Source organism: Pipistrellus kuhlii, unplaced genomic scaffold (genome assembly GCF_014108245.1).
Source record: "Pipistrellus kuhlii isolate mPipKuh1 unplaced genomic scaffold, mPipKuh1.p scaffold_m20_p_12, whole genome shotgun sequence".
Taxonomy (NCBI): Eukaryota; Metazoa; Chordata; class Mammalia; order Chiroptera; family Vespertilionidae; genus Pipistrellus; species Pipistrellus kuhlii.
In genome coordinates this window covers 23,889,671-23,903,239 of record NW_023425427.1, presented here as the reverse complement: position 1 = coordinate 23,903,239, position 13,569 = coordinate 23,889,671, and the positions used below count along the sequence as shown (strand labels likewise).

The window sequence follows — 13,569 nt, the reverse complement described above, 5'->3', positions numbered from 1 at the left end:
CACCTTTTAGAAAATCAGTGGCCCAGTTATAGAATCTTTCCTGGTGATAGTAGCATTAATAATGTTGCTGGAATTCATAGATTTGGGCAGTCATTCCAACTCCACTTGTATTTTTGTTTATCCCCAATTAAGGTAACAAGTGATAAAATAAGGTGCTAAAACTTAGAAATCAAGTGAGAACTTGTAGCTGAAAGAGCACAGTATTCACATTTCTATGTGGCTGGTACAAGCAGTTCCTTCTTTATTATAATAAAGACTCTACAACTGTACTTGCCTCTTTCTGCCCCTCCCAAATTTTTTCTTTTGTGTAGGAATTATACACAAAAGTCCCCCCCCCCCCAGTGTATCAAACACACTTTGAAATGCTAATTATTGCATTTACTTTCATTAAAATTCAAATTGCTGAATGAAGATGCAGATAAGGGTCGCTTGATAATCAATCTGAAGTGAAGATATTGCTTCAATTATGCCTCTGTCTTTTAACAAGGAAATCAGAACACTGGTATGACTGCGATGGTGGTTGAGCAGATAGTGTGATTGTAGCTTGTTTTTTAATGAGCTGTTTTGAGCTTTATTTTCTGTTCCTCTGACCACACGAAAATACTGATAGTAAATTAGAAGATGTAATACATGGAATAAAGTGACCTTTATTTCCTCAGAAGTGCCCTTGGAAAGAAGAGGCTGAATCAGAACAAGCCATGTAGACTCATTTGTCACACATTTTCTGACCTCAGGATTTAGGGGAGAGATGAGAGAGGAATACATTTCACAATTAGTTATTTCCTAAAATTTCAGAGCATTGTTAGAATTATATGTAAAACTGGAGGCCCCGTGCATGGTGGAGTCCCTCAGTGTGACCTATATCCTCTTGCAATCTGGGGTCCCTCCAGGTGGCCTGCAGAGATTGGGACCCCCAACCTCACAGCCCCAGCTTGCGCCCACAGCCTCACAACCCTGCAGCCCCTTCTGGCACCCCACCTTAGCCTGGCTTTGCCCCCTCACCTGCTCCACCATCCCTCCTGAGGGGTGATCGATCAGTGCCAGGCCTCTTGCCTGGCTTCCTCAGCTCTTGGGAGCCAGGAGGCAGCCCTGACCCCTGCTGCCATCACTGGGTAGCCATCTGTGGGATGATCAGGCCCCTGCTTGCACCTGTCTTGGTCTGGCATCACCCACTCACCTATCCACCATCCCATCGTGGTCCCACTCTCATCGGGGACAGTCGGGACCAGCAGCGCCTCTACTGCTGTCTGCTGCCAGCACTGCGTTGCAAATGTATGCCATGTTCTGTGCCACCCCTTGGTGGTCAGTGCACAGCATAAGGGGTAGTCAAACGACCACCTGAGGGGACAATTTGCATATTAGGCTTTTATTATATAGGATAGATACCAGCTGTATTTGCTTAAAATGTGTGCTGTGTTCACGTTGGGATGTATTATTAGGTCACTAGGTATTATAGTATTAAGTCACTAAGGATAAAACCTACATTTGTCAGGTACTATACTGTTTGTTGGTGAAGGAGTGAGAATGGGTGGAATGAGAGCTTACTGGGTCACTTCTGGCTTAGTGTTCATTGTTTGTAGGAACTACTAAAATATGGGTATCCATCCTAACCTTATGTCTGGTTGGCAGTATTCTCTAGAAAAACAGAACACTTATTTCGTTTCTTTTTTGAGTCTTATTAGTTACTGTCTGTACAGTGGAGAGATTAATCTAAATAAAAAACATTGTTTTGTGTTGGATGTTGCTTAAAAATATGAGGGAATGTATAAAAATCAGAACGAAGTTCCCTTCCCTTCACATAAAGTATATTTTATTACTCTTTTGTATCTATTTCATTTTGCATACTTTGCTTTGAATGGGATGGCAAAGTTGCCTTTTCTCAGGGAATAGGTGATTTATTGGACTTTAGCAGAATAACTGATATAGACTGTGTATATATGGATTTAATTATTAATATAAAACTAATTTAATTTTGTGACCTGAAAACTTATTTGAAGAACTCACTCAGTAGCAGTATGTGTAGAACTGGTGGATCTGGTGGCAATTCCAGATTATTTGTATCTGAGCAGAAAATGAAGTCTAAATCACATAGTCTGACTTTTGAAAAATAGGTTGCAGAAATAGGAAAACAAACCCCACAGTTTTAGGGAGAAGGAAAAAGCTTGAAAATAAACTCACATGATACATTTTTGCTGCTGCTGTTCTGTCTCCTTGGTCTTTGTTTCAGCCCTGGTAGTGCCTTGTGTGTAGGATTTTCTGAGGTGTAACATTGTAGAATTTTAAATGCACCTGCCGTTACCCTTGGGCATGGCTGAGTTGTGAGGTGATTTGACCTGCAAGCAAAAGTGATGAGGGGTCAATTTTAGATTGTTACTTGAGTCTTAGACTGTAGTCTGCAATGATTTTCTGTGCTGAAGGGATGAAAGTTTTTCTCCTGAAAAGACCGATCTAAGCATTTCCAGACCTTCATTTATTTATCACTACATATGTATCTTTTTTATATGTATGCACACCATCCAGACAAGTGCAAATGTTCCCAGATTTAATGAAATCTGATGAAGCACCTTTTTAACTCTGCAATATTATTCTACCTTCATTGGTAAATGAGCCAAACCAGTGATCCATGCCATTTAAATGCAAAATGCTGAAGTGAGCCCGGAACCTGCCGAGGCTGCTTGTTCTCCTGACAATAAGCTAGTTGTGCTTAATGGAATGAAACACAGTTATAATGATTTCTTTCACAGGTCATGTTCAGTTTAAAACTGTTGATAGATTGAAATAAGTTAAATATTATTTGTCTTTTATTTATAAGGAAAAAAACAAACAGGAAAATTCCTGTGTTTACAAAAAATATTTTGTGTTTTGTTTTGAATTCGTTGTAGCTCAGGTTTCCTTGAAGCCTTCCTGGAGTTCCCTCCAAATGGGCTAAGGGAGTGTTATGCATTTAGCTTGATCTTTTCATGTGTCCTACTAGCCACTGTGTTTTTAAATTAGAATCTCTGCAAGATCACACTGTTGGAACAACACACAAATTGTAGTTTTAAATCAGTAATATGATCTAATTAGAAATGATGTTTTCATTTCCTATATTATTAAATTGAGTCATCTGACTATCCTAAAATGCTTTTTAAATCTATTATACTATATAATCAGCACATGCTGTGTGAATGTGGTTATGTTTAGTAAAGGAGGCTGACATAGGAACGTCATAAAATTTCACCAAAGAAGCTACCATTAAGAAACAAAAAGTTTTATTAGGGATAAACATTGGAAAAGAATATGTTTAGTTTGTAAAAATAGGAAATGAGGCTCCTGTGGATTCCCCCCACTTTTTAAACCTAATTCTTTGGAGATAAAATAGGATAGAAATAAAGCATTTTTTTAAAAAAAGCACACCCCTTAAAAAATCCTTCAGAACAGGTATGCTGTGGTGTTGTAGGAAAATGCAGTTTAGCACAAGAAATGCTGAACCTCAATTTTTAGCAGTGACATTTTAATGATAGGAAGTCTGCAAAATTATTTGCCATCAATTGTGAAGGCAATAACAAGCCTTGGTGGTTTTTCACACTCTCTGTGTTAAGTGCTTTCAGAATGACAGCGTAAACTGTGTTAGAGAACTCCAAGGAAGTAAAACTGATTAAAATGTTCATGCTTGAATGGTGCTGATGGAATAGTTCATTTGGACTTTCTCTACCTCCTGCAGCTCAAGCTGAAATATTAAAATTCAGTGGATTTAAATCTCTCTCCTCTCAGCTCAGGAAAAAAACATTACATTTTAATAGGTTTTAAACCCATAATTCATTGGTTTGGAGCAGCACTATTAAATCTATTTAAATATTACTTGTATTACTAAGGAAATGATTTAAATGACTTTGCCTTTACTACCCTATGTGTTGGAGTTATTTAAAAAAGAAAAAGAAAAAGAAAGACAATACCTTTGGGGGTTTTTCCTTCCTCTTAGTATTTTGTTTTATTGTCCTTGTCATATGATTGGCCCTTAAATTATATATGTATACATTCCAGATTGGCATTTTGGCAGGAGGTTTTGCAGTATGACAGTTTTCAAATATATGCCACTCTTTTTCCATTGTAGATTTAAAAGCTGCCATTTTAAGTTGCAGAGGCATTTAGGTGTACCATTGTGGTAATTTCCCTTGTAATCTCTTTAAAAATGATTAACATTTGGCAAAAAAAACACACTAAAAGATATAAATATTTGGGCAAACATAAAAATGAGTGTGTGTGTTTTCCCCTCCCTTACAACACAGACTCCAGTAACACAAAATGTGAAATAAAATAAAAAATAGAACTACTTTTTTAAACAAAAGTAAAAATGTATTAAGTATCCAAGAGCCCAGTTTTCGTCTCTTCTGTGTTTGATAGATAATAAAGGGCTTTCCAGAGGTATTGTTCTTTTCGCAGTAGTTGTGCTATTATCTTTCTGAGACACAAATGTTGTTCTTTCTGGACCCACTCATCTCCCTTTCTCTCTAGACATTGCCTTTTCCTATGGCCTGGCTGGACAGCTCTGCTCAGCCACAGTGCTTTTCCTGGGGTCTTGGTTCTTCATTTATGCATATGTAGCTCTGCAAGGTGGAAGAGTCACCACACTGTAGGGTAAATCCTGGATCTATAGGCTAATAGGCAGTGGAATGTGCCCCTCCTGCCCCTTGGATGGACAATTTTGAAGTGCTTTCTACATTCCTCCACAAAGGGTCCCAGCGGGGTGGAGCTTAAGTTGCTCATGGTAATTATCAACTAACTCTTGGTATAGTGATCAAGAATGCATCCTTGTTTTGTGTTTCCCTCCTCTGATTCATTTTCCCTAGACCTCTATTCCTGCTCTGGGATCATCTCTCAAAATTACCTGCAGCTAAGTCCTGTTCCTCCTCTGCTTTCCTGGAGGAACTGAGACTGGAGACTGGACTCAGGCCCCAGGCTCTGTAAGGAGGTTTTCTGGTGTAGGAAGGCAGTTAAACTCATCTCACGGGCTAGAAGCATGAATTGTGAACAGCTCAATTTTACATTATTTTTTAAATACTTTTCAATAAACTTATTAGGTGAGCTTCCCTTTCTTGTTCTTCTCCCAACTAATTACTACTGCTATTTTTAAAATGTATATTATATAGGATAAACTTAAAAATGAGCTATCACCTAGATTTGCATTTTATCAGAGATTGTTATTTTTAGCTTTGTTACTGTCTTTACTGAACAATGTGCCTGAAGCTTAAATATATAAAATATTCTGGCCACTGGCTGCTTCCTATATGCAGCTTGCTGGGATGGGAGTTGGGGGCCAAAGGCAGGTTTTCTGCAATTGTAAGGCTTTGCTCACCACTCTCACGGGGTATGATAAAGCTGTGATTGCACATAAGCCAAAGGAAGCAGTTTTATGGTGTAGGTCTGCACTTCACCCTCATTTTTAACTGGTCATGTACTGTCGATCAGTGATGTACTCATAATCTAATCTTTGTGCTATAAGTCAGTGAGGCTGTAATTTCTCTTCTCGTAACAAAGGCTCATATTGTTTAAATCATTTTTCAGCTCTGCATCCATTTCAGAACTCCCAAAAAACCTAGGTAAATGACAGGATTTCTAATTTGCCCTTATGTCCTGTACTTATTAATTTCTATTGAAAAATTTATCTAGAAGACATTTCTAGAACCTAGTTTCAAGTTTGGCTTTTTTTAATTGTTGCTACCATGAAGTGCTACTATTTTTATTTTTGTTGGGGCAGGGGTGGGGGCTGGGGGTATGATAAAGAGCCATTCTTTCCCTCCTTCCTCCTAATTACTGTATTTCCACAGATCAGGGTAGAGTTCAGCACACAGTGTTACAAGAGTTGTCTAGTGTGTCCAGGTGGGTGTATCTTACATTGTTTAAGGCTTGTGGACATTGAGCTTCTACTCGAGAAAGCAGTTTCCCAGGTCTGAGAATCTGCATTTCATTCACTCCAGGCCTGTGTGGAAATGGGACCCTGATGGAAATGCTACAGAGAAACAAGTTACACTCATAGCAGTTTGCAAGCTTGTACATTTTTATCCTTTTTTATTTTTATTTTTATTGCTTAGCATTTTTGTTTGTTCTTTCCATTTTGCTACATCTTTTCTAATTTTCTTACTGACTGCTTCCCAGTAGTGTTCTTACAAGCCACATCACCAACTTCCATTTAGTCAGACCTTTTCCCTTGTGGACCCAGCCTGCCTTGTGTCCAAAATGAGATAGGTTCACTCCAGATAGGCCAGTTAACGGTTAATGGCTTAAGCTAAGTTTTAAGCAGGACTGGTGTGTGTCCTCCTCAAATCTCTCTTGGAAATCAGTCAGGGAATTCTTTTACCCAAAAAATGCATTTGTGATTTTGAATGTTCTAAGCACCTTTGCAAAAAGGTAGAATCTTTTAGAAATAGTAAGAGATTTAATCATTACATCTACTCATTCATTCAGCAAATATTTAAGTACCTTTACCACATCCTATTAAAGGGGCACATTTTATTTTCACTTAGAATGATATTTTTCTATGTTTTCTGAAATGTATTTTGAAATGATCTTCATATTATATTTAAATAATCTTATTAAAGTCTTGGCAGTTGTAAGATTTCAGGTTTTACATTTTACTATACCAAATCAACTTTTAATTAACACATTTTAATTTCAATAAAACTTTAGTTTTCAACAATAGCAGAGTAAAGGGAAACATTATAAAAATAATAAAAATGAGGTTCCATACATTCACAAATTTGTATATTTCTTTATACTTGTGAATGTGTGGAATTAGGAATTTAGCAGCACACATTCATTGCTGATATATTCTAAATTCTTTTTTAAAGTCGTATTTATCAACGTATAATTTGCATAAAGTAAAATGTACCTCTTCTAGCATACTGTTCTGTGAGACTTGACAATTGAACACAATCATGTAACTATCTACCACCACTATCAAGATCTAGAACAAGCATGCCAAACTCTTGACTGGTGGGCATGCAACCTGCCAGCTGCGAGTTTTACATGCTTGACTAGAATATATCTCTTCTGCCCTGCTTTTCTCCTTCACATTCCTTTGTTCTTTGTAGTCAAATCTTTTCCCTATAGCAGAGGGGGCCTTTTAAAATATTTTTATTGATTTTTAGGGAGAGGAAGGACCAGAGAGAAACATCAGTGTGCGAGAGAAATGTTGATTGGTTGCCTCCTGCAGTGCCTGGGATGGAACCTGAAACCTGGGTATCTACCTTGACTGGGAATCAAACTCGCCACCTTTCAGTGCACAGGACGATACTCCAACCGAGCCACACCAACTGGGGCCCAGAGTAGGCCTTTTTAAGGTTGTCATATATATGGAATTATATACCATATATGTAGTCTTTTGAATTTTTATCTTGCATTAAACACAACACATTATTTGGTTGTTTATATTAGAATGAGTTCCATGGTATAGCTGAATAATATATCCCATTGTGCAGATATAACACTTTATTTAGCCATTCACTTTTTGAAGAACAGTTGGATTTATCTCCAGTTTTTGGTGATTGTAAATAATGCTCCAATAAATATTCATATACAGGTTTTTGTAAATGAATGTGTTCATTTCTTTTGGATCATTACCTAGGAGTAGGATTGCTGAGTTATATAGTAAGTCTGTATTTAACTTTCTAAGAAACTGATGTATTGTTTTTTAATGTGACCACAGTGTTTGTAGTCTCACTAAGATGTGGGAGAGAGTTTCGCTCAATAATCCTTATCAGCAGGTGGAATTGTAGGTTTTTAGCCATTTCCTACAGATCAGTAGTGGAATTTGTGTTGTTTTTGTTATTGTTTGTGTCCCCCCCCCTTCTCCCCCCCCCCCAATCCATTCATGCCCTCAACCCCCTGGTGTCTGTGTCCATTGGTTAGGCTTATATGCATGCATACAAGTCTTTTGGTTGATCTCACTCCTTTACCCCCATCCTCCCTTACCTTCCCTCTGAGGTTGGATGGTCTGTTTGATTCTATGTCTCTGGATCTATTTTTGTTCATTAGCTTATATTCATTATATTCCACAAATGAATGAGATCATGTGATATTTATCTTTCTCTGGCTAGCTTATTTCACTTAGCATAATGATCCAGTTTCAGTTAATTTTTATTTATGGTATGAAATGTCGATTGAGTTTCTTCCTTTCTCTTCTCTTTCTTCCTCTTCCTCTCTCTTTTTTCCTCCCTTCCATTTTTCAGATGGACATGTGGTTCAGTTGTTCAACATAATTTTTTAAATATAGTTTCTAGTAGCCTCCCCCTTTTGAGGCTTGTTTGTGCATTGTTTTCTGCACTTTATTCTGCACACAGCAACCAGAGTAATCTTTTTCTGAAATATAAATTGAATTCCTGCTTAAAACATTTCTCTGATGGCTGCCCATTTTGCTTAGAATAAAGCTTAAGTTTCTTACCATGGCCTTCACGACTGCATGAACCTACCCTTCACCTGCCTGCCTGACTTCACACACCACTCTCTTCACTTGACTGCCCTTCAGCCACATTAGCCTTTTTCTTCTGTCCCTGGGTCACCCCAGGCAACTTCTTGACTGAGGGTGTGTGCATCAGCTATTCCACCTCTAGAAACTCATCCTCTGTGTCTTGACATGGTCTTCCTCCTGTCATCCATAAAGTCCCAGCTCAGCTATAACCTTGTGATAAAGGACTTCCCTGGCTGGCAGACTTTAGTAGCTCCTTCACTCAGTTCACTCTCTATCCCATTAACCCATTTTATTTTCTGTATGGCACTTGCCATTTATTGATGTGTGTGTCACTTCCCCTTCACTAGCAAGTGAGATCTTGTTCACTTTTATAGCCATGGTGCCTAGAACAATTTGTAGCTCATTAATTTCATTAAATATTTGTACAATGAGTACTCAGTAACTTTTGTTCAATACACATACAGTACTGTGTTTATAATATTTAATGAAGATACGTTCAGTATTTATTAAAGGAACAGATATTCTATTTGGAACTATTCTCAAATTTGGATTTTTCCCTCCGCAATTTGAAACCAAGATTGAAAGAAAACATGGACTAGTAGGAAATACATTATCCTGGGTGTCACTTACAGTATGATCTTAGGGATTTCACTTTCTCGCCTGCATAATTCAAGGATGGAGCTAATAGTTTCTAAAGTGTTACCTAGTTTTCTGATATTGTATGGTTTTGTAAACATATTTTGATGACTATGGAGTTGTGTTTTTTTTTTTTGCTTGGGAGCCTTTGTGTCAGTTATTTCTCTAGATTTGCTATATCTTCAGGCTTATATCTCCTCCCTCTCCACCCAAAATGGTTAACAAAACATAGAAAAATATTTATTGACTACTTGCTCTTTGTCAGATACTATGCTGTTCTAAACATTTGCATATGTTATTTTGTTTAATCTTTAAATCAACCCCACGTGAAAGTCAATAGGATTATTGTTCCAGCTTCACAAATAAGGATACCAAGGCCCTGAAGGAGGGGATAAGTAGTTTTATGAAGGCCACACAGGGACAAAGTGGCAGAATGGGGATCTAAACTTAGACAGACTTTAGAGTTCACATACTAACACTTGTCCTTTTTTGTTCCCTCAACTCCGTGTTCTTTTTTTCTTTTACACTAAGATCGGTAGTTTCTTCATCCCTATCTGCTAATAGGTTTGCCCAGTGTTTAGTGTTCAGAGCTCAGCAAGAAAAATGGAAATTGGGTGTGCCTGATGCACATACTAATTGGTTAGCATAAATTGTCTAAGTTATATTAGTTCTATAGTTTACTTGGATACCCTTGACTCATAGGTTTCTTCCTGTGTGTTGTCACTTACTCTCATATGTAAGAATCAAGAGTCTTCATAAACACCACTGCAAGGCAGATGTTTTAAACCTAGGTCCATGGATCTTCTCAGATTTCATGCTTGAGTGTTAGGCTGTCCATTAATTCCCTGAAATGTTTGCAAAATTGAGTGTCTGTGGGGAGATGGTAGTGGTGCACATTTTCTGGAGTAGAAATTTTGGTCTTAGAATTATAAAGGTTCCCATGACATAAAAAAATGTTTGAATCCGTGCTTTACAGGACTAGAACTATACAATATCTAGATGTGAAATAAAATATTTGGTGGAGTACACATAGACAGAAAACACTTGTCCATAGCATTATAAGGAGATAATACTGGACAATGGTTAAGAAGCCTGAAAATCCTGAGTTTACACTGAATTTGTTTCTAAATAATTGCCCAGGGCTTGGGGAGTTTCTTAAATTGTTGACAGATTAAAACACAAACACACACACACACACACACACACACACACAACAAAGCTATGTTTTGTTTTTACTGTTAGAGGTATTATGGAAAATAAGTTAGCCACACTAAACTTTTAAGCTTTCACTTACAATGAATAATAATGACTGGTTAAGATTATGCTTAGATTAAGAAGAAATAATTGGAGCCAGCAACTTACGTAATCAGAAGAGAAAACATGCAAGCAAATATTCCTTCACTTTACTTGTTACTGATTGTTCCTATTCATGGAGTCATCATTTAAAGCAGTGATTTTTAACTGGTGTACTGCATGTATTTTAAAAACATGCAATACTTGACTATTTAGTCAAGCCCTACCTATTTTCCCTCTAGTCAAATAAAGAAAATGACAATAGCCATCCAATATGAATGAATTAAAAGCTGTACTTTTTTTTTTTTTTTTTTTTTTTTTTTTGGTTAGATTGGTAAAAAATAAAGTTTTTGATGTGCCTCAGAATTTTAGTAATATATGTGATCCATGAGATGAAAATCACTGCTTAAAAATTCTGGGCACAATGACTACTGAGAGCTGGTCCCTGCCTCTTTGGTGTTTCTAGTTTCTTGGGAAGGATACATACATAGATGGTTAAGTCATATTTATATAAATTTATGATCCAAGGACAAGGGGATGGGAATGGGGTAGCAGTTACTAGGTGAATGAGGAGCAGTGAGAGAGGGAGGGAGATGACTAGTAGAGGAGAGCAATAAAAGGCTCACACCAGAGGCCAGTCAATGATTATTAGTTTAGAACCATAGGCATTGCCAGCATATTTTTAAAATTATTTCATTGCCATTTGATAAACTGTACTTTTCCTCTGCCTCCATTTCTCCATCTTGAGAAAATTTTGTCTACCCTATTTAATCCAGTCTAATTAACAGCTAATTCTTGGGATATACTGTGTTTCCCCAAAAATAAGACATCCTTCGAAAATAAGACCTAGTGCATGGAAAGATAAGACATCCCCTGAAAATAAGACCTAGCGCAACTTTGGGAGAAAAAATTAATATAAGACACTGTCTTATTTTCGGGGAAACAGGGTAGTAATATTACAAATTTAAATAACAAGGTTCACATAATTATCAAGAATTAGAGGAACCCCTTCTCTCTCCCCCCCACCATACACTTTGTAGAAAAACTAAAAATAGCACATTTCTTAAACCCCTTTTACTCCACAGCTAGTCTGCTCTTTGTGGTTCTCATATATTTTCCCCTTTGCTAGATTCATAAAAAAGGGGAGACTTTGTCTTGGCCCAGATGGTCTTGTGTGACCAATAAGGGCAGTGTCGCTATGGTCCCAAAGCAAAGTGGCAGTCATGTTGTATGTTTATTTACTTATTTCCCCAGAGTGTTTCTGAGTTGACCCAAAGCAATTTGTAGACACAGTAATAATCTGGGAGAAGAAACTGTTGAGGGGAGAAAGACAGCTTAAGCTGCTGTCTACTGGGATTGAAAGCTCAGAGGTTACTTTTGGGTTTCTTTCAGCTAATAACCTCAGAATGGTTTTGGAGCCAAAGATAAGTGTTGGGGCAGGCTTGGGGATGTATTTTCTTGCAGGCAGAACAGGGCCTACCTCCCACTATGGAAGGTAAAGCATTCCAGGAGCTCTGTTCAGCCTTCCTCACAGCTGAAGACTTACTAATCTTTATGTAGGCCAATGAAATAAAGTACTCCGCAATAGGTCCACTCGAATGTCAGAAGGCCATCTCAGTTTTGGGGAAAGATGGACAATAGTAAATAGTACCAGGGGGATAGTTATTTTTGTGCTAAAAGTGTAATTAGATCTACTTATCTCATGTGCAGGAGTCAAAAGCAAAAAAAGACCTTTTAAGAAAAAGAACCTTTTTTTTTAAATCTTGGGGTAGAAAAGCATTTCTTATTGGGCCACAAAAAGCTCAAACTATAAGAAAAAAGATTGCTAATATTGCTCAGTTAAAATTAAAAACATCTGTTTATCAAAAGACATCCTAAAGAAAAGAAAAGGCAGGCCAGAAACTGAGAGAAGATATTTGTAACACATAGCCAACACTTGATTATGACCCAGTTTATACCAGTAACTACAAACTAAAAATCTATCTTAAAACCAAAAAAAACCTCACCACAGCCTAAAGGTCTCAGCATTCTTAGGTGAGTCTGAAACCATAATCTGATTTCCGTTATATTTGCATTGTACCACACTTTCTCTTGCTCGCTGGGTTCCCACTAGACTTCCTTTTTCTCCCTTGGTCGCTACAGGGCCTTTCCTATTCTGGGCCTTTGCAACTGCTTTTCTCTCATCTCTGATTCTCTTCTCCCTGCTCTCTGCAAGGTGCTCTCATTCTCATCCTTCAGGTGGCAGTTCAACTCATTTCCCAGAGTGGCTGCCTCTATTGATTCTTATGAATAAATGATTGTTTACCTCTTAGGTTAAGACCTCCCTAGTTAGGCAAGGTCCTGATGGTATAGCCAGTATACCACTGGACTGGATGGTAGGGACTTGTGCTCCATTCTCAATGCTGATAGATCTCCCATGACTTTTTCTTGGGCCTCACATGGGCTGGTGTTGGTTTGTAAAATTCTGCACTCAATTGCAGTTCCAATGTGGGGTGGTTTTACCACACCACCAAGCTATTCTCTGACACTATCTGGGAACCTTACCATTCACCTCAATTCTGATGCTACCTGGCAATAGCATTACCAGGTTCAGGGCTTAGCCCTACGACATAGCTCACCACCCCCACTTCAGATGCCAGTTGCAAGTCCAGGTTGTCATCTGTGCTGCCAACAAACCCCTTCTTTGGTTTGATTAATTTGCTAAAGCAGCTCAGACCTAGAAACTTGTTAGAAATGTGTTATAATCTATTACAGTTATTATTATTTATGATGCTTATATTGTCTCAAGTTTTGCCAATGAATACTCCTATTTTGTTCGTTGTCCTATTTGTCACTCCTCATTAGACTACACAGCTTTCTTGCTCGCCTATTTTTTTTTTTTTTTTTTTTTTTTAAGCAACTGAGATATGGCACTAAGTATTCTCATTGCTACTGGGTACCATTGCTTTTAAGCCGGATTTTAAGGTTTCTTCTGATGTTGATAGTGTAGAAGAAATTCAGGGTGGTGGAAAGAAAACTTCTGCCTAGTTTCTCAATTTTGGTTACATAGAGTGTATCTTATTTAAATATTTAATTGGTCTGTGCCCTCCTCTTTGATTCTTTGGCTTGGTAGTTTTGATTTTTTTCTTCCGAAGTAAAACTTTTTAAATTGCAGAATTATAATTATTATGAGTGGGGATTTATCTTACACTAGA

The 13,569-nt window shown here is 37.7% G+C and overlaps 1 protein-coding gene across 17 annotated transcripts in view; it reads left to right on the top strand.

Moving 5' to 3' along the window:
- Positions 1–13,569, top strand: part of TLE4 (TLE family member 4, transcriptional corepressor) — a 141,768-nt gene that overhangs the window by 51,923 nt on the left and 76,276 nt on the right. The window lies entirely within an intron of this gene.